The 19,337-nt window shown below is 41.1% G+C and overlaps 1 pseudogene; it reads right to left on the reverse strand.

The window, feature by feature from the left end:
- Nucleotides 1-19,337, reverse strand: part of LOC142741845 (T-lymphocyte surface antigen Ly-9-like) — a 50,574-nt pseudogene that overhangs the window by 14,712 nt on the left and 16,525 nt on the right.

Raw genomic sequence — 19,337 nt, forward strand, 5'->3', positions numbered from 1 at the left:
TGATGGATTTCCATCGGCCATGACCCATTCCTGCAGTTTTCCGCTCAGATGTCTTCAGCTTCTCACTTTTAAAACATTTCTGCACCTATAAACAAAGTTACAATTCTCAACACCTCTAAATATAATAAAGCACCATACACTGCAACTCTAACTATAATAGCGGCATACATTGTGTACCTGAATATAGTAGTACCATACACTGTCACACACACACAAACACACACACCCACAGGCACGCACGCACGCACACACACACACACACACACACACACACACACACACACACACACACACACACACCGTGCCCCCTGTAGATAGTGACCCCCATGGAGCCTCTGTAGATAGTGACCTACATAGAAGCCCCTGAAGATAGTGCCCACATATGGACTCCAGAGCTGCAAGGCAATAGTGCTAAACACTGAGCCACCTTGCTGCCCTACATATAGATAGTGCTCCATGTATAGCCCACCTCTGTAGATAGTGTCTCACATATAGCTCCCCCTATATATAGTGTCCCACATATAGCCCATCCCTATAGAAAGTACCCTAAAAATAGCTCCCCTATAGATAGTGTTCTACATATAGCACACCCCTGTATAGTCTCACATATAGCTCCCCCTATATATAGTGACCCACATATAGACCCTCCTGTATATAGTGGCCCACATCCCCACATACAGACCCCCCGTGTAGATTGTGCCCCACATCCCCACATACAGACCGCCCCTGTAGCTAGTGCCCCACATCCCCACATATAGACCCCCCTGTATATAGTAGCCCACATATAGACGACCCCCCTGTAGATAGAGCCCCTGTTATAGATAATGCCACTCACAGTTTTATGAGAAAAAAAACAAAAAACTTTACATACTCACATGATCCCGTTCCTGTTCGCTGATGATGCAGATCTGCTCTCTTCTGAGCAGGTCTGCAGGAGCTGAACGAGCATCATCCAATGACGCTGATTGGTGGGGCAGAATGACTTGCCCCATCAATCAGGGCCTTTCAAGCATGGAAGCCAATCAGCGTCATTGTAAGGCGCTTAATGGTCGGGCATGCCCGGCCATTCAGCGCTAGTGCATGTATTTGGTTGTTGCTAGCACCGGGGCCCCCTCCGGTTCTAGCGACGCCTACAGGCATGAGAGAGCCCATACTTATTGGCGGCTCAGCGGCACGGGCCCCAGGGGCATAACTAGGAAAGACTGGGCCCCATAGCAAACATTTCACTAGGCCCCCCTCTCCTGGGTGCCACACACAGCCCCCCTTGTAGATAGTGCCCACTTAACATAGTGCCATATAGCCCCCTCTGTAAATTCTGCCATACAGCCCCCCTGTAGAGAGTGTCATACAACCCCCCTGTAGATAGTGCCTTACAGCACCCTGTAGATAGCACCCCCACCTCCCCATTGAAGTTAGCGCCCCCCAAAAAAATAAAACAAAAAATTATATATTCACCTAGGCCCGGTTCCCGTGACGAACGGAGCTTCTCCAAAGTATCCTCAATGACGATTGGATCCTTGCGTACACCGGCGTGATCCAGTGACGTCATCATGCCGGCTTACACAGGGATCCAGTCCCTGCACCTGATAGGTTGCAGGCAGAACGTGGCCTGTAGGCTTTAACCTAGTAAATGGCAGAGCAGGGAGATATCTCCCTGCTCTGCCATAGTGCATACTTCCCAACTCTCAAGTATCACAAAGAGGGAAAACTATTTTTTCTTTTAAGCCATGCCTCTAATCCCACCCAATCCCCAACTATACACACCCGGTTCAGCCCACACAGTATCATGCTCCCATAGTGCCTCCCACACAGTATAATAACAAATAGATGCCCCAACACATTATAATGCCCCATAGCGGCCACAATACGGTATAATGCCCCCATAGCTGCCACCATACAGTTTAATGCCCCCATAGCTGCCACCATGCAGTATAATGCCCACATAGCTGCCACCACACAGAATACGGACCCATAGATGCACCCATACAGTAGAAATCCCACACAGATGCCTCCATACAGTATAATGCCCATACAGATGCCCGTATGCAATATAATGGCAAAACAAATTCCCCCATACAGTATAATGCCCCATAGCTGCCCCATGCAGCATAATGCCCCATAGCTACCCATACAGTATAATTCCCCCATACAGTATAATGCTCCCAAAGCTGCCACATACAGCTTAATGCCCCATAGCTACCCCATAGAGCATAATGCCCCAATAGCTGCACCCATACATCATAATGCCCCAATAGCTGCCCCATATAGTATAATGCCCCTCTAGCTTTCCTTATACAGTATAATGCACCCTTAGCATTCCCTAGTGCCAGTGCCCTTGTAGATAGTGACAGTGCCCATCTAGATAGTGCCCATGTAGATAGCACCACAGTGTCCCCTGTAGATAGTGCCCCTATATAGAGCCACAGTATCCATGTAGATAATGCCACACCCCCTTGAAGATAGCGTCACCCCCCTGTTGATAGTGCCATTGGGACTCCCTCTAGGTGCGGAATCTCCAGCCAGCGCATAGGCCGAGGAATCCGCTCCAAGAGGGAAGCCCTGATTTCACTGTTCATATATACAGTGACGTCAGTGGCTTCTCCTTGAACGGAATCCCCGTTGCCCACACTGGCTGTGGATTCTGCTCCATATATGGACAGTGACCTTAGGGGTTTACACTAGGAGCGGAATCCCCAGCCAGATCAACGGCAACGAGGATTCCACTCAAGGAGTAGCCACTGACATTACTGAACATATATGGACAGTGATGTCAAGGGCTTCCCCGAGCACAGTGCTTAAGGTAGCACTGTGCCCGGGGAGTCCTCGGCGAGCAGAAGAGCTACCTCAGTTCCTCTACTCTGAACTAATTCTGAAGCAGGGAGCTGATGGTTTCCTGCTTCAGAATTGTGTTCAACAATATCTGCGTACTTTATAGTTGGGGTCGTTAACGACGCGGCGATACCAAATATGTGTCACTTTTTAACTTTTTTTTTTAAATAATAATAAAGCATTTTGTAAGGAGAAAAAGTGAGTTTTAAATTTTTTTTCTCCTTGTTTTAATTTTTTTATTAGTCCCACTAGGGTACTTCACTATGCGATCATCCGATCGCTTTTATAATACACTGCAATACTTCTGTATTGCAGTGTATTACTTGCCTGTCCATTCAAAATGGACAGGCATCTGCTGGGCCTTACCTCTGGCATGGCCTAGCAGGCATTAGCCAGAGGCAGACTTTCGGGCCTTTATTATGACCCCAGCAGCCATAGAAGACACCGGCACCCTGCGATCTTATCGCAGGGTGCTGGTAGGGTGAGAGAGGGAGGTCCCTCCCTCCCTCCCTCCAAAACAACTCAGATGCGGCGCTTGCTATTGAGTGCCGCATCCAAGGGTTTAAACGGGCGAGATCAATACTTATTTCGATCTCGAAAAACACTAGGAACAGAAGGAGTCATGCACTATTGTAATAAAGTTTGCCAATGGCATAGAAAAATAAATTTTATTTGGACAATACAAAATACATAGAGTTAAAAAAGACTACAAATCTGAAGACTGTACACCTCCCAAGTGGTGAAGATGAACCTAAAGGAACCACTCCTTATGTTGGCAGTTACAGGAAGAAAAAGCTTATCTGACAGATGTAGCACTAGGCATAAGAGCCAAGGTATGTACATTTAAGTAAATTACATCGTACATACAGCCAGAGTCACAGAGCTATTTAAGGTAAACATTGTGAGTGGATTTCAATCAGTGCAAAAGGTGCTCACAGAGAATCCCCACAGAGCAGACAGATCTTCACAGAGTTTTATCGCCACAGGAAAGGAGCAAGTAAAAAATGTAAAGCACAGCATAAAGTGTTACTGACCCATGTGGTTCCTGCAATTCAGTATCTTCCCGAGTACGGAGAGACCCCGACGCGCGTTTCGCATAGATGGCTTTTTCAAAAGGGGTATACTAACTTCAACTAAAGCCTTCCACTTTAAATATACTGGATGATCCGATCAGCTGTTAAAGTTTGACCAATGGGATCTCCCCGGCCGTGCCTGTCAGGCTAAGGCACCGCGAGACTCACGCACCTGAGAGCCGAGTCCCCACTGCGCACGCGCGGCTCTGGAAACCACGCACGCGCAGAGGAGCGCAAACGGCAAACAGAGCCAAAGCCAGCGGTGACGCGTCTGACAGGCAGGGCCGGTATACACAGTCATAGAGTGAAACACCCAGGGTAAGTTCCAAACTGAAACGGATTTTAATACTACGGAATCGTAGATAGTAATCTGTTGTATACATTTATAGTGGGGCAAAACTAAAGACAACGATGTAATATATCAGAAACACCAAAGGAGATAAAAGATTAGTGACGGGTGGCACCATATATGCAGTGATAAATAAATAGAGTATATAATCAAGTAAATGAACATTTATCATTTCATATAAATAAATGAATATGCTGAAAGTGCACAAATAATCCATAGTGAAGTGACATATTAATATTACGTTATCAGCATGCAATGCTGAGAATCATCGACAGTGAAAGAAGCCCCCACCACAAAGAGGGGGGTACATTATAACAGACAAATCAGTAACAATATATGTTTACTCCAAAAAATACCATAGGATATCAATCCTACGGCATATGGATAAAACATACATAATGTGATCGTTATAATAACAGTGAATAAAGAATAATAAAATAAAAAATTGTAAAGTATAATAAATTGTCCCACAACGTATAGAGACGCTTAGCACGACTTCAAACAGATCCATATGGCGAAAATTGGAGTCCCGCAAACCTCTTGACAGATGCTTCAAAAGTATCGATCTCAGGTCAGTGTAAATGTATATGATCAGACACAGCAAAAGTAGAAGACTAGAAGGAGAAAATTATAAATTAATAGACATACAGTATAAAAACACAAAATTTAAAAGAATGGTAGGAGAATTAAAGAAAAGACGCAAAGCTAAGTGTCTCATTCAGACCAACAGGGGCCATTGTTCCAAGGGTGATAATCCACTTGCACTCCCTCTGAGCTAACAATTTCTTGACGTCCCCACCTCTAATACCACATATCACCCTGTCTATACCCCATGCTTTAAATGATTTTGGATCACCTGCGTGGTAGGTTTTAAAGTGTTTGGGGATTGTTTTGAGCAGTGTGAGATCTTCAATTTCCCTAGCAGCGACTATGTCATGCACATGTTCTCTAATTCTGATCCGTAGTTGTCTGGATGTCAGACCAATGTATACCTTTGAGCAGCCACATGTAGCATAATATATGACATTCGTTGTGCTACAAGATATATAGTGACGGATCTTAAACTCTCTATTGTCAGTCATAGAGGAAAAGATGGATGTACGGACCATATTTGTGCACGCTACACAGTCGCCGCATGGGTAACAGCCTTGTCTAGGGTTTCTCGATGCAAATACATTAGGTTCTCTTGGCACGTAGTGGCTTTTAACCAGCATGTCTTTTAGATTCATACTTCTACGCGCCGTCTTATTTCGATCTCGCCCGTTTGAGCAGGTCTGCTCCCTTCCCTCAGCTACCAGAGGTAGCTGAGAGCAGGGAGATTTAACTGCTCCTGGCGCCGTTTTATTATTCCGATGCAGCGCCGTAAAAAGGCAACTGCATCTAAATAAAGCCTGTTAGTGGTGGTCACTATTAGGTTAAAAACAACATGAGCAAGTTTATTGCTCAGCAGTCCCGCAAAAAGAAGCACAGGTCCATAAAAAAAAATTAAAAAAATTATCGCTCTCAGAATATTGAGACACAAAAATATATTTTTTTTTAAAAGTGTTTTTATTGTGCAAAAGTAGTAAAACATAAAAAAATACATAAATTTGATATAGTTGTAATCGTAACAACGCACAAAATATAGTTAACATGTCATTTTTACTGCATGGTGAAAGTACGAAAACAAAACCCAAAAGACAGTGGCAGAATTGCTGTTTTTTTTTTCATTCCCCCCCTAAAAAAAATTATAAAACTTTTTAAATACATTATATGTACTTCACATTCCTGCCATTAAAAAATTAAACTCCTTTTTAAATGTAAAAATAAAATGAAAAGGTTTGGGCCCTCGGAATGCAGTGATGAAAAAATTAAAAAAGAAGCTGCGTCCTCAAGGCCCAAAATAGCTGTAAAGTGGACCTGTCACCTCTCCTTACAAGCCTGTTTTGGTAAATACTTGTATTACCCATGCAATAACAGTTCTGGAGCATCTTTTCTTAGAACTATAAGGTATGCATTCCTCAGTTATTTCTCATAGAAATGTATAAATAAATTGACAACTAGGTGTTACCAGTTGGAATTGTGTTGGAATGTGTAGGGACACAGCCCTTTGAAAAGGAGAATGTTAACATCCAGTTGTCAATTCATTCCTACATTTCTAGAAGGAATAACAGAGAAGCGGCACAAAGCAGAGTTCTAAGAAAAGATGCACCAGAATTGTTGTGTCATGGGGAATACAAGGATTTACTAAAAAAAAAAAGACACGTCAGGAGAGGTGACTGGTCTTTTTTAAGAGGTTAATACATTTCTCCATTGTGTCAGAGATTTCCCATAACATAACAAGAAATTTATTAGGCTAGATTTCCTCCATTACAACTTTTCCTTTGCTTCTCCCTGTGTGTCATAACACTCAATAGATTTATATAATTTTATATAATCATACAATGAACTCATCTTAAACATGCCAAACTATGACAAATCATAGCTAAGAACAATAAACTCTAAAATGTGTTTTTGCTCTTACTAAATTCCTGAACCGGCTCATACTGGTAAAAAAGTTTTACACCTTCGGATGCGGTTCCAGCATTCTTTTTAACCAACATATGCGTGCCATGTTCATTGACCCTAACAGTTTTCCAGGGACTATTATATAAGGTTTATTAAGAAGGTGCATATGTATATATTGATGTAAAAAAAAGGAATATAGTATAGAGTTTTTTTCCCCAATATAGTTAAATAATAGGAACTTCTCTGCTTGGGAACCCCAGTTGAACTAGAAAGATATGTTGGTAACTGGGTGGTGGCGGACTCAATTTATAACTGTCGTGGAAATCCATCGCTCAAAATATATTAGACTGAAATTTATACGAGTCCAAACAGACTCTCAAAGCCAGACCCCATTAGTCAGTATCCTAATTAGGATATTTCACCGATATATATCGAGAGAGGAGAAGAAAACACACAGACACGCTGATATGTTCAAAAATACTCCTCTGAAGGATTTATTATCAGACTCAAACTGTTAAACTGAAATTCAGAATGGGTGTAGGCTTGAGGTAAACCAATCAGAGACAATGTAACAATATTTGTTATTCAGTAAAAAGCATACAATAAAATACATCCCAGATACATCATTATAATTCTTTACACATTAGGTTTTGCAGGTGTCTTATCTCTTTTGGACAGAATATTCTCGTGGAGATGGGGGAGACCTTCCCTCACGCATACTTGCCACCCTCCCATCTCCCTCCCTGTCCATTCTCTACCAACTTCGCATGGGAACCAAGGTCAAAGATAAAACATACGAAATCAACATTACTTGTATTAAAGGAACAATGACTTTTCTATTCACTACAATAAAACCAAGATGGGAACTCCAGACAAGATGGCTGCTGCACGAAACTAAATAATTTAAGCATTATCATCACTTTCACATAATACATATCTTAGTAATTCGGCATCCTGCTTGATAATTCACAATGTAATTTCATACAGAGAATATAAGCAAATAAATCATCCTTCACAAACCCCCCTTTTTCTCATATTGAATTACAGAAATGATATATTATGATTATGAAACTCAAGCAATATATCAATAGGGCCACAACTAATATGATGCCATCACCAATGTCCGGTTAGGGTATGGGGTCCCACCAGTGTATTGACAAGTCCTGTACATCATCGTCCTCTTCTTCTCCTGTCTTCTGATTAAAACACTTGATACTGCTGATGGATTCACTCAGGTCTTTGGTCCTTACTTTGAACTTTGCTGATGTCATCAGGACTTGGTTTGGTCCTTCTCATCTTTCAGACCCTGTCTCTTTTAGTTTACGTCACCGGGCTGTACACAACACCTCATGCTGTGAGCCTGGTGTGAGATCCCACGTAGGCGGATTAGTGGAGTGTTATTGTGACCACCACAAACCCTCCGCTCAGCTGTCTTCTTCCTCCGGTAAGTTACTTGTCTGGGCGGCTGCTTGGAATTGTGACACTGCCGTCAGTTCATGACAAACGCGTTGTACTGGCTCCGGCTGCGCCTGCCGCACCTCAGTGATGGAGTTCATCGTATTAAAAATCTTTTAGTTCATGTTTACTGGCAATTGCTGGGGACCCCCAACCCTTGTCAATTGTTAAAATAAATACTAATCTGGTGATAACATCTACGTACTATAAAAGTTGTTCTAAGTACATACAATAACAATGTCAGGCCCTTAAACTAAATCAAACAAACACCTTTTATATAAGAAAAACTTCTCTGTTCCAATGGACATGGCACCTAGAAGATGTGTAAGTATTGGGTACATTTCATTTGCACTTGGTGTCACGCTTTCCAGCAGGATTTGTACCTTGATCTGAGCTGATTGCCTGGAACATTTCAAGCTCACCAAAATATACACAGATTCCACATGTTTATCTGACAAATGTCGCAAACCAATTTTTCTTACTCTAATTTGTATTGCATGGGAAGGCCTCTCAAGGTCTGTTCTCTTCGTGGGAGGCGGGTATGATAAGGTTGGCACCGGTCTGCCAGGACTGTTCTGTAGGTAAATCAAACAGCTCTAACAGAATTTAGCAGCAACAGCTGTAAAGCCTGGGACATACCAATTAGATCTTACCAAATCGATCCTTGCAGTCTTGGGGCATATGTGAGGTCATACACCATCAATGCAAGTGCCATCAAGAGTGCCTTGGGTGTTACCGGTTCACCTTCCCTTATCCGTCCACGTTCTGTTAGAATCTGTTTCTCACGCCTTCCGCACCTAGTTGGACTCTTCCTGTGGAGAACAAACTTTTTCATTGTATAAACATTAATTGATCTTAATCAAATAATTAATTTGAAGAAAAACATTAACAAATAACATCTTTACATCAAACGTTCACATTGAGCAATAACTAGAAATGATACATGCAAACTCATTTTTCTTCTTTATATATATATATATATATATATATATATATATATATATACATATATATATATATATATACATATATATATATATATATATATATATATATATACACACACACAAACACTGCACAGAATTTTCCTTTCACAATAACAACGACAAAAAACAAATAACTAAAAAAAATTTCAAATGGGAATATTCCACTTCTGTACCTTTTATCTGACGCATGACTCTAATAGTCCAATGCTAAGGCTGGTCCAGAACTTTACATGAAACTTAACTTCGGTATTTAATATTCCCACAACACTTCTTAAATACAATTATTAAACAAACTAACTTTGGAATAACATCTGGAGAACTGCTGATATCTTATTGTACAAACATCAGGTCAATACTTGGGATAACATTGTTCCCCTGTCACTTACACACAACGTCTGCAGTGGGGAAAATACAGGCCGGGCTTCAGGCCCCCCTGAGAACAGTTATAAACAAATGTCTCACAGGGACAGGTAGCTGGTTGGGTACAAACCACATTGGTGTACAGTACCCCCACAGTGTCATGAAATAGCAAACTCACTGATAGCATAGCATATATATGAGAAAGAAAGAGTCATAAGCTATATATAAAGTACAAAATACTATTTTATTTGATATAATTGACATAAATGATTTTAATAAAAAACATGGCGAGGTTTCTAAAAAGAAGAGATATGCCTGTGGGTCACATTTGGAGAGTATATACGACCATGGGTACATTAGTATAATAGACAATGAATGACACGAGAGCATACAGGCATATATTGCTCAAATGCACCGTTAACAATTTAACCAGCACTGCTGATATTAAAGGGAAAAAGGACAGCGTAAAGTCTATATCAAAAGTAAATGTGCCGTATGAGGAAATCCCTACTACTGGTACAAAGTGCCATTCAATCTAAAAAGTCCAAGGACTTATAGTAATAGCTGCACTCAATGTGCAAAGTATACACCATATGCACGGCTACTACTCCGGAATCACCGGATAGAGCCAGGAAGCGTACACTCACCCATGGTTGAAAGAAAGTAAGATCGTGATCCACAGACAGTGAAAGGCCACCCCAACGCGCGTTTCGCTGTATCAGCTTCCTCAGGGGGTCTCAAACCGGAGTAGTAGCCGTGCATATGGTGTATACTTTGCACATTGAGTGCAGCTATTACTATAAGTCCTTGGACTTTTTAGATTGAATGGCACTTTGTACCAGTAGTAGGGATTTCCTCATACGGCACATTTACTTTTGATATAGACTTTACGCTGTCCTTTTTCCCTTTAATATCAGCAGTGCTGGTTAAATTGTTAACGGTGCATTTGAGCAATATATGCCTGTATGCTCTCGTGTCATTCATTGTCTATTATACTAATGTACCCATGGTCGTATATACTCTCCAAATGTGACCCATAGGCATATCTCTTCTTTTTAGAAACCTCGCCATGTTTTTTATTAAAATCATTTATGTCAATTATATCAAATAAAATAGTATTTTGTACTTTATATATAGCTTATGACTCTTTCTTTCTCATATATATGCTACCCCCTGAGAACAGGTCTACACACACGAGCACATTGTCATACACTTCTACCTCGGGTAGTTGTATGTTCTGCAGTCGCTGGGACTGGTAATCTGGCCGGGCTGCACTTTTCACAGGTACCTTTGCTGTTTTACCTATGTCACGCCGTGCACACATCATGCCGGCTGCTACAAACCTAGTGGTGGCATTATTGTATCCAGGGACAAGCCAATTTACTGATACCTGGCTGCAAATACCCTTATTGTCAGGTCTGTCTTCTCTTGCTCTCTCAATTGGCTTACCCGATGATCCAATAAAGTTCCTACTACCAATGGGCCCATAATTGTGGGCGATGCCAAAAGCGTACCTAGAGTCAGTGTAAATGTCGGCCGTCTTACCTTCTGCCGGGTTACAGCCTCAGCGAGCACCTCCAGCTCCGCTCCTTGAGATGTACAAGAAGGTGAGAGTGGTTTCTGGGTAATTTACATTGTGCCTCGTATCCTGTTCTACACATACTGTATATAATAAAGTATATCTACATTACAAATTTACATTGGAAACCCATGTCACATATAGATAGAACATTTCAAAAGGGTGGAGTTTTATTGTTCCACATTCATCTGATGATCCAGAACACTTGTAAATCCCACCCACCAGGTCCTGTAAATACCTGATTAATACAAAAACAAACAAAATATGTTACTGAAATCTGGCATAAAATAAACAATATTCAAACAATTTTTTTGTTTTGCCTTCTCCCCATCTAAATCTGTAAAGACTCATCTGTGAGTGACGTCACCTCTGCCTCCTGTGTAAATTTGCTCGAGGGGGATGGTCTCTTACACAATACCTCATATTGGGTGGAGCCTACAGCACAGCTTACCCAGTGCCATATTCACCGTTCTGGAAGGATCTGGAACCATCTACACAGAAAAACCTCAAAATGTAGGTTACTGTCATACACATTTAATCTGGATTACTCCTCGAAGCTCATACACATTTTGTAGATCTCCTAGAACCAAATTCATTAATTCAAAACAAAATAAAACACAAAACAAAACTACCTGATCAGTCCCTTCAACATTCCCTCCTATTTGGACTCTGCGAAAGTAATGTAGCAGGGTTCAAAACTACAGATCAACATAATAAAATTAGGCACTCTATCGGGGGGGGGGGGGGGGGCACTAGTTTAACCCCCTGTAATACACAACAGCCTGGAACAAAAATGACTTTCTCCTGACAAAAATAAATTTTATCCATAAAATGACCTGCAACCATTTACCTGTAAAACATCTCACATTTTCAAAAATAACATTTAGGCAGCAACATAGCACGTGCCTCATGTGTGAAAAAAACAAAAAACAAGACAAATGTAATTAGTTATTCAATAACACAGAAAATAATATATCTGGTAATATTAATTACTGCAAACCAATAAGCTGTACATAAAAATAAGGAACAGAGGGGGCACATACATTTTCAAAACCCCGTGTCTCACAATATCTGTAGTTTAATACATTTGAATTAACATCAAAACATTCCAACATTAAATCTTATCACATTATAACACATTAATCTGCAGTATAGCTTTTATCTTTTTACAAACAGATCCAGCCGGCTATAATATTTTTATCGCTTGGTGTAGTTACAGACGACTGCGCGTGCGCGAAGATAAGACACGTTCCATAAAATTTTTTTAAAAAGTGGAACTGATTTTAACCCCATACACAAAACACTAACATTTTTAGACATTACTGCTGTTAAAAATAGGAAACATACAATATAGTTCTGCTTTTATTGTGGTCATTAGTTTCAAACTTCAGACATGTTACATTACACACATCACACAGATGTCTCATCACATCACACATGTTACATTGCACACATCACACATCACACAGATGGCTAATCACATTACATATGTATGACACATCACACAGATGTCACATCACACCTATTCACATTACACTCCCCCCGTTCTGACCCACATTAGTCACTGCAATGTACCCGACTGCTCCGTTTTCTTCACTCTTCCAATGAAAATTTACACCTGTATTTAAATTGTTCTTTCTCACATCATCTTACTTGTAACCACCTGTAATCACCTGCTTTGTCCTTTTAACTTATGCCTTGTCCTGGCCACTCCACTCCCTTTCTCAACTTTCCACAAACCATTGTCTTTATCACATGCAAACATCCTTCTTACCGCTGCCAGCCTCTTCAACAATTTTTTTTTAAGTGTGTTATTTTGCCTTCACATACTTTACAATTAAAGCCCCAGCTCCTTTTTCTCATTCTAATGTTGGCCAGGACCAGTGCCCCAAAGCATCTTTGTCCAACTTCCTCCTGACCCCATGGTCGGAGAGCAGTAGGGTGATTTCCGGTAAATCCCCCACCTCCAGGCAAACAGGCCACGTTTGCCGACAGATATCTCAGACCAGTCTATCTCCTAGACTGTCTTACCAATACGATATCAAAAGTCGTTCCTCCAGACATTCTAGCAGTAGGATCCTCTGATCCCTCACTGTATTGAACATCAACAATCAACAATTACAAGAGCAAATTCTTCAACACAATCGACATTCATGAACTTCCATTGATTCAAGCAGGAGTTGGTAACACTTCACTTATGCAGAACACTTGCTGCCGGGGTGTGTCTTTCAGTTCATACAGCCCGTGATGTAGCATATATCCCAAACTCTTTCCTCTAGCACTTTGCAATGGTTTCACATGCAAATTATATTTGGTAACATATATATATTATCCTCCCCGCTCAGCCGTTCACTCTGTGGGTTGTAGTCTAGGGGGCTGTTATGTATGTTGGTGATGATTTCTTTAGGGGCTCTGGGTCTGAGCCAATACCAATGTCCTTCACTGTAATTACTACTACGACACAGGTGGCATCTGGGGTAAGTGTCAGGGTCATTCATTGAATACAGGATGTTATATTACAACGGTATTCAATCCAGCGGTCTGATGTTATACTACTACAGAATTAATTACTTGGATGTTATTTTACATCAAAGTGTATATGCCGGATTATCACATGTGCTAGAAATCAGTCTGTACTGATTCCCACCTTATGCCAGTCTGGCAATGCATACAACTGGTTTATGGACCCTTACACACAATATCACTGTCTGGCAATGAGTTAGGAAAATATAAATGATTTTCTAATATAGTATTCAAAGTTTTCCCTGTTGCACTGGGTAATGGTATTGAGTGCAAATTCAATATAGACACAATTGCTTCTCCTTGCACTGGATTCTACATCATCAGGACTTAACCATTGAAGCCCCTGTGGTACTACAGGATATTACTCACAACTATCCAACTGTCCTCTCACCTACAAACAGTCAGTACCTCCCAACTATAATCCCAGACAAACGGATAACAGAACAACTATTAATCCTCAACAATTTTACACAACTAAATAACAAATGACACTACAACAAAGCAGCAAGCAGAAGTTTTGTTTTTTCCTCACAGTCCAGACTACAATCTTTTCATTTAAAATACTTCACATGTGAGTTACGACTTCTCTCCGCCATGCGCTACGTCACTGCATTCCAAAGGCGGAGGTCTTACACTTCTCACAATTTTTCTGGTTAACAATGTAATTGCTGGCAAAAATTCTCTCATGTCTTTCATATCAACAGTTTAAGATCACGTACACACCTGCAATCCTTCATCACACAAAAAGCTTCAACATACCTTTTTGGATCCATCTTTCAACCCACTTCTGACTTAGGAGTCCTCGTCCAAAAAGAAGTGACGTCTGACAACTAGATTCCAAGGCTTACGCAATACATGTGTGAATGGTGTAAGAATAAGCTCCTTACCTACCGCGGTTTTTTGTAATTCACAGATGCAAAGCCAGACCTCTCCAGTGACAGCTTATCAGACGTGCAATCTTCCGGGTTTTATCGGCACCATTACTGTCGTGGAAATCCATCGCTCAAAATATATTAGACTGAAATTTATACGAGTCCAAACAGACTCTCAAGGCCAGACCCCATTAGTCAGTATCCTAATTAGGATATTTCACCAATATATATCGAGAGAGGAGAAAAAAACACACACACACAGCTGTTATGCTCAAAATGCTCCTCTGAAGGATTTATTACCCAACTCAAACTGTTAAACTGAAATTCAGAAGGGGTGTAGGCTTGAGGTAAACTAATCAGAGACAATGTAACAATATTTGTTATTCAGTAAAAAGCATACAATAAAATACATCCCAGATACATCATTATAATTGTTCACACATTAGGTTTTGCAGGTGGCCTTATCTCTTTTGGACAGAATTTTCTCGTGGAGATGGGGGGGAGACCTTCCTTCACGCATACTTGCCACCCTCCCATCTCCCTCCCTGTCCATTCTCTACCAACTTCGCATGGGAACCAAGGTCAAAGATAAAACATACAAAATCAACATTACTTGTATTAAAGGAACAATGACTTTTCTATTCAATACAATAAAACCAAGATGGGAACTCCAGACAAGATGGCTGCTGCACGAAACTAAATCATTTAAACATTATCATCACTTTCACATAATACATATCTTAGTAATTTGGCATCCTGCTTGATAATTCACAATGTAATTTCATACAGAGAATATAAGCAAATAAATCATCCTTCACAATATGTAATATGGTGCATATGTATATATGTAGCATGGATCGCACACCCTTAAAGGAACAGTGTCATCACAAATTATTTTTTTATATGTTAAAGATGTTAGTGCTTTATTAAAAACGTTTATATTCATTTGTGTGTTTGTGTTTTACTTTTTCTTATTTTTACACTTTTTCTTCCCTATGGGGGCTGCCATTTTTTGTTCCATTTCTGTCTGTGTCGATTAACGACACATACAGACATGGAATACGGCAGCCACAGTCCCATAGGGACTGCGAACGGCTCCCGTCCCATTGACTTCCGTGTACGGCGTCTGTGTGGGAACGGCGCATGCGCCGCTCCCACACAGTCCAATTAGAAATTGGCGCCGTCCGGCGCCATTTTCCTGTGGACCGGAAGTCGCGGCCGGACAGTAATATTACTACTTCCGGTCGCGGCTTCCGGATTTGTGCACTTGGACCAGCGGCAGCAAACGGAGCGGACGGGCCGGAGGGAGCCGCGGCGGCAGGAGCAGGTAAGAGATTTCAATGTATGTTCGTGTTTGTGTGTGTTTACTACTGTATGTAAACCTACTACGCTGTGTGTTAGCTCAAAAAATGGCGACACACAGTGTAGGAGGTTACACCGTTCAAACCCCTCGTTTATCCCGGCACTAGCCAGGATAAAGGAGGGGGGATGCTGAGAGCTCACTAGAGCGAGGGCTTTTAACCCAATGTTGCAATGCTGCAATTTTGGGAAATAGCTCCATCTAGTGACCAAAAATGGGTAGTATTATAAATTAGAAATAATTTATAATATTTCCTGACTTGTGAAAAAAATAAAAAAAATTTGAACAATGTTTAATCACCCACACACTAAATGTTTAATTTTTTAAAAAAAAACATGTTTTTCTGGCAACACATTCCCTTTAAGGCCGGCCCTGACTGTACGGTGCGAAAAGTGCAGCAAAAGTCTTAACCCTGCTCATCCCTTTGAATACATGAGTATGAAGCATGAAGATAATGTAACAGAACCTCAGCAGAACCGAGTCCAATATACAAATACAGAACCAAGTATACAGCAGCGATAATATAGAGTCACATAATAATATACGAATGGAGCCGCCGTCTGATGCTGTTCACCCCACCGCACCCCGAACCACTAAGGTCTTATTATTTACCCCTATTTGCCCCTCATGTCATGTATAATAAAGATGTAGAAATAACCCGACCACTGTAATGATAAAAAGTTGAAAACCTCAGGATATAATCAGAGACCCCAAATAACCTGATCAGGAAGGGGTTAAAAAGAATCTGGTCTGATCTGATATTGAAAATGAAATGTCAATCCCACTGAAGAGAAGTATAAGGCTGTCCCCGCAGATTATCCCCACAGTGTCATGTTATAGGCAGAAGTATAACACAGATATTACATGAGGTCTACTGATATAAGAGCGGCATGTCCCTTTAAATTTTGTCACTGGTCAGCAGCCAATGGGATCGCTGGATTTGAACTTGAAAAAACAACAGTCAGTGGTCCTCAGACTGTTACAGGACAACGAGGAGTGAAGACGGACGTGGGTGAGTTCTCACATCCCATAATGTCATATAACTGACGCTGATTTATCTCATCTCCCATGATCCTTCACTCACATTATTAGGAATATGATGAGGATCTTATTATTATTCCACCTAAATGCTACTCAGACAAATGTCCTCCAAAGACTGTTGGCAGCCACCACTAGGGGGAGCTGCTGTCCTTGTCTTTATATTGCTCCCTAGAATTTCAATATGAGCTGTATAAATATTGGTGCAGTGTACTCCCCCTAGTGGCTGGTGCAGGAAATCAGAAATGTATCATTTAATTCTCTGGCTGTGTGATGGGAAGATCTGCTGGAACTGGTTATGTGGGCACTCTGCTTTGTGTCTGGTATTACCTATATTGGTCCTTCTTCTTTGTGGGGACACTATAAATACCCAGTAAGGGCCACACTCCAATGTATTATTACTGCCTATAAATATAAGTGCACAAATCCAAAGTCACAGTCCAAAAATCACCTTTATTTAACTAATACATTTATTTGCATCTTCCCAGTGACAAATGGATTATAACAAACAAGATAAAGTGAACCCTGTGTATTAATATGTAGAAATGACGCCTCCTAAATGTAAAGTGAATGTCCTCCTTTTATCGTCATTTTTAGGTGCTGATTACGTTCTTAATAAATCTTTATAACGATCAGAGCTCCATTTTTCTGATACAGAGGTCCAAATCCCCTGCATTGAGAATAATATTATAACTGCCTGCAGCCCCACTAGGGGGAGCTCAGGAGATTACTGAATACTGGTTGTACATTGCACTAATAAAACAGATTGCAGTGCCAGCAGAGTGCCTCCTTATTTACAATACCAGAAAGTTGCCTGCTTATATACAATACCAGCAAAGTGCCTCCTTATTTACAATACCAGCAGAGTGCCTCCTTATATACAGTGCCAGCAGAGTGTCTCCTTATATACAATACCAGCAGAGTGCCTCCATATAAACAGTGCCAGCAGAGTGCCTCCTTATATACAGTTTCAGCAGAGTGCCTCCTTATAAATAGTGCCAGCAGAGTGCCTCCTTATAAACAATACAAGCAGAGTGCCTCCTTATTTACAATACCAGCAAAGTGCCTCCTTATTTACAATACCAGCAAGGTGCCTCCTTATATACAATACCAGCAGAGTGCCTCCTCATAAACAATACAAGCAGACTGCCCTCTTATATACAGTACCAGCAGAGTGCCTCCACATAAACAGTGCCAGCAAAAGGCCTCCTTATATACAGTATCAGCAGAGTACCTCCTTATATACAGTACCAGCAGAGTGCCTCCATATATATAGTATCAGCATAGTGCCTCCTTATAAACATTACCAGCAGAGTGCCTCCTTATATACAGTACCAGCAGAGTGCCTCCTCATAAACAGTACCAGAAGATTGCCTCATTATATACATTACCAGAAGAGTGCCTCCTTTATTAGAGTACCAGCAGAGTGCCTCCTTATATACAGTACCAACAGAGTGGCTCCTAATATACAATACCAGCAGAGTGCCTCCTTATATACAATACCAGCAGAGTGCCTCCTTATATACAGTACAGCAGAGTGCCTTCTTATATACAGTACCAGCAGAGTGCCTCCTTATGTACAATACCAGCAGAGTGCTGGTACTATATATAAGGAGGAACTCTGCTGTACTGTATATAAGAAGGCCCTCTGCTGGTACTGTATATAAGGAGGCACTCTGCTGGTACTGTATATAAGGAGGAACTCTGCTGTACTGTACCAGCAGAGTGCCTCCTTATATACAGCACCAGCAGAGTGCCTCCTTATATACAGTAACAGCAGAGTGCCTCCTTATAAACAGTGCCATATCCTGAGTTACAGCCCGTATTATACTCCAGAGCTAAATTCGCAATTCTAGCGGCTTTAGACTTGAAATCTCCCAGCATTCTTTGCTAGTACAAGTTATACTTTGAATGTGAGGGATTGAACCAGATATTCTGCACTCATCAGATATTGGGAAAGATAACGTCTCTATTACATTATAGAGCTCAGATAAAGCTTTCACCCCTCCAATCAGCGGCACCACTAGAACCTTCATCACCGCTTATTGGAGGGGAGCCTCTTATGACAGTGACACTTTACATGATCATGTCTGGTTGCCTGCAGCTGCCACATTACAGTCAGAGCAATGTACGTGCATATGCGACACCCCCTGGTGGCGAGTGCCAGTAATTGTGCTAGACGCTGCTCTGCTAGGAATCTGGGAGAGTAGACAAGTAGGACATACATATATACTCCTCTCTACGTGTTACCCCAGGAATGGAGAAGCTCTATCGGCAAACATTTCAGAACGACCCCCACCCTATCCCTCCGTATAGCTCTCAGATGGACAATCATAATTGAAAATGCCCAATGCTGCTATCTAAATACAGTATATCAATATATATATCAATATATATATATATATATATATATATATATATACTGA

This window comes from Rhinoderma darwinii, chromosome 2 (assembly GCF_050947455.1).
Source record: "Rhinoderma darwinii isolate aRhiDar2 chromosome 2, aRhiDar2.hap1, whole genome shotgun sequence".
Lineage (NCBI taxonomy): Eukaryota > Metazoa > Chordata > Amphibia > Anura > Rhinodermatidae > Rhinoderma > Rhinoderma darwinii.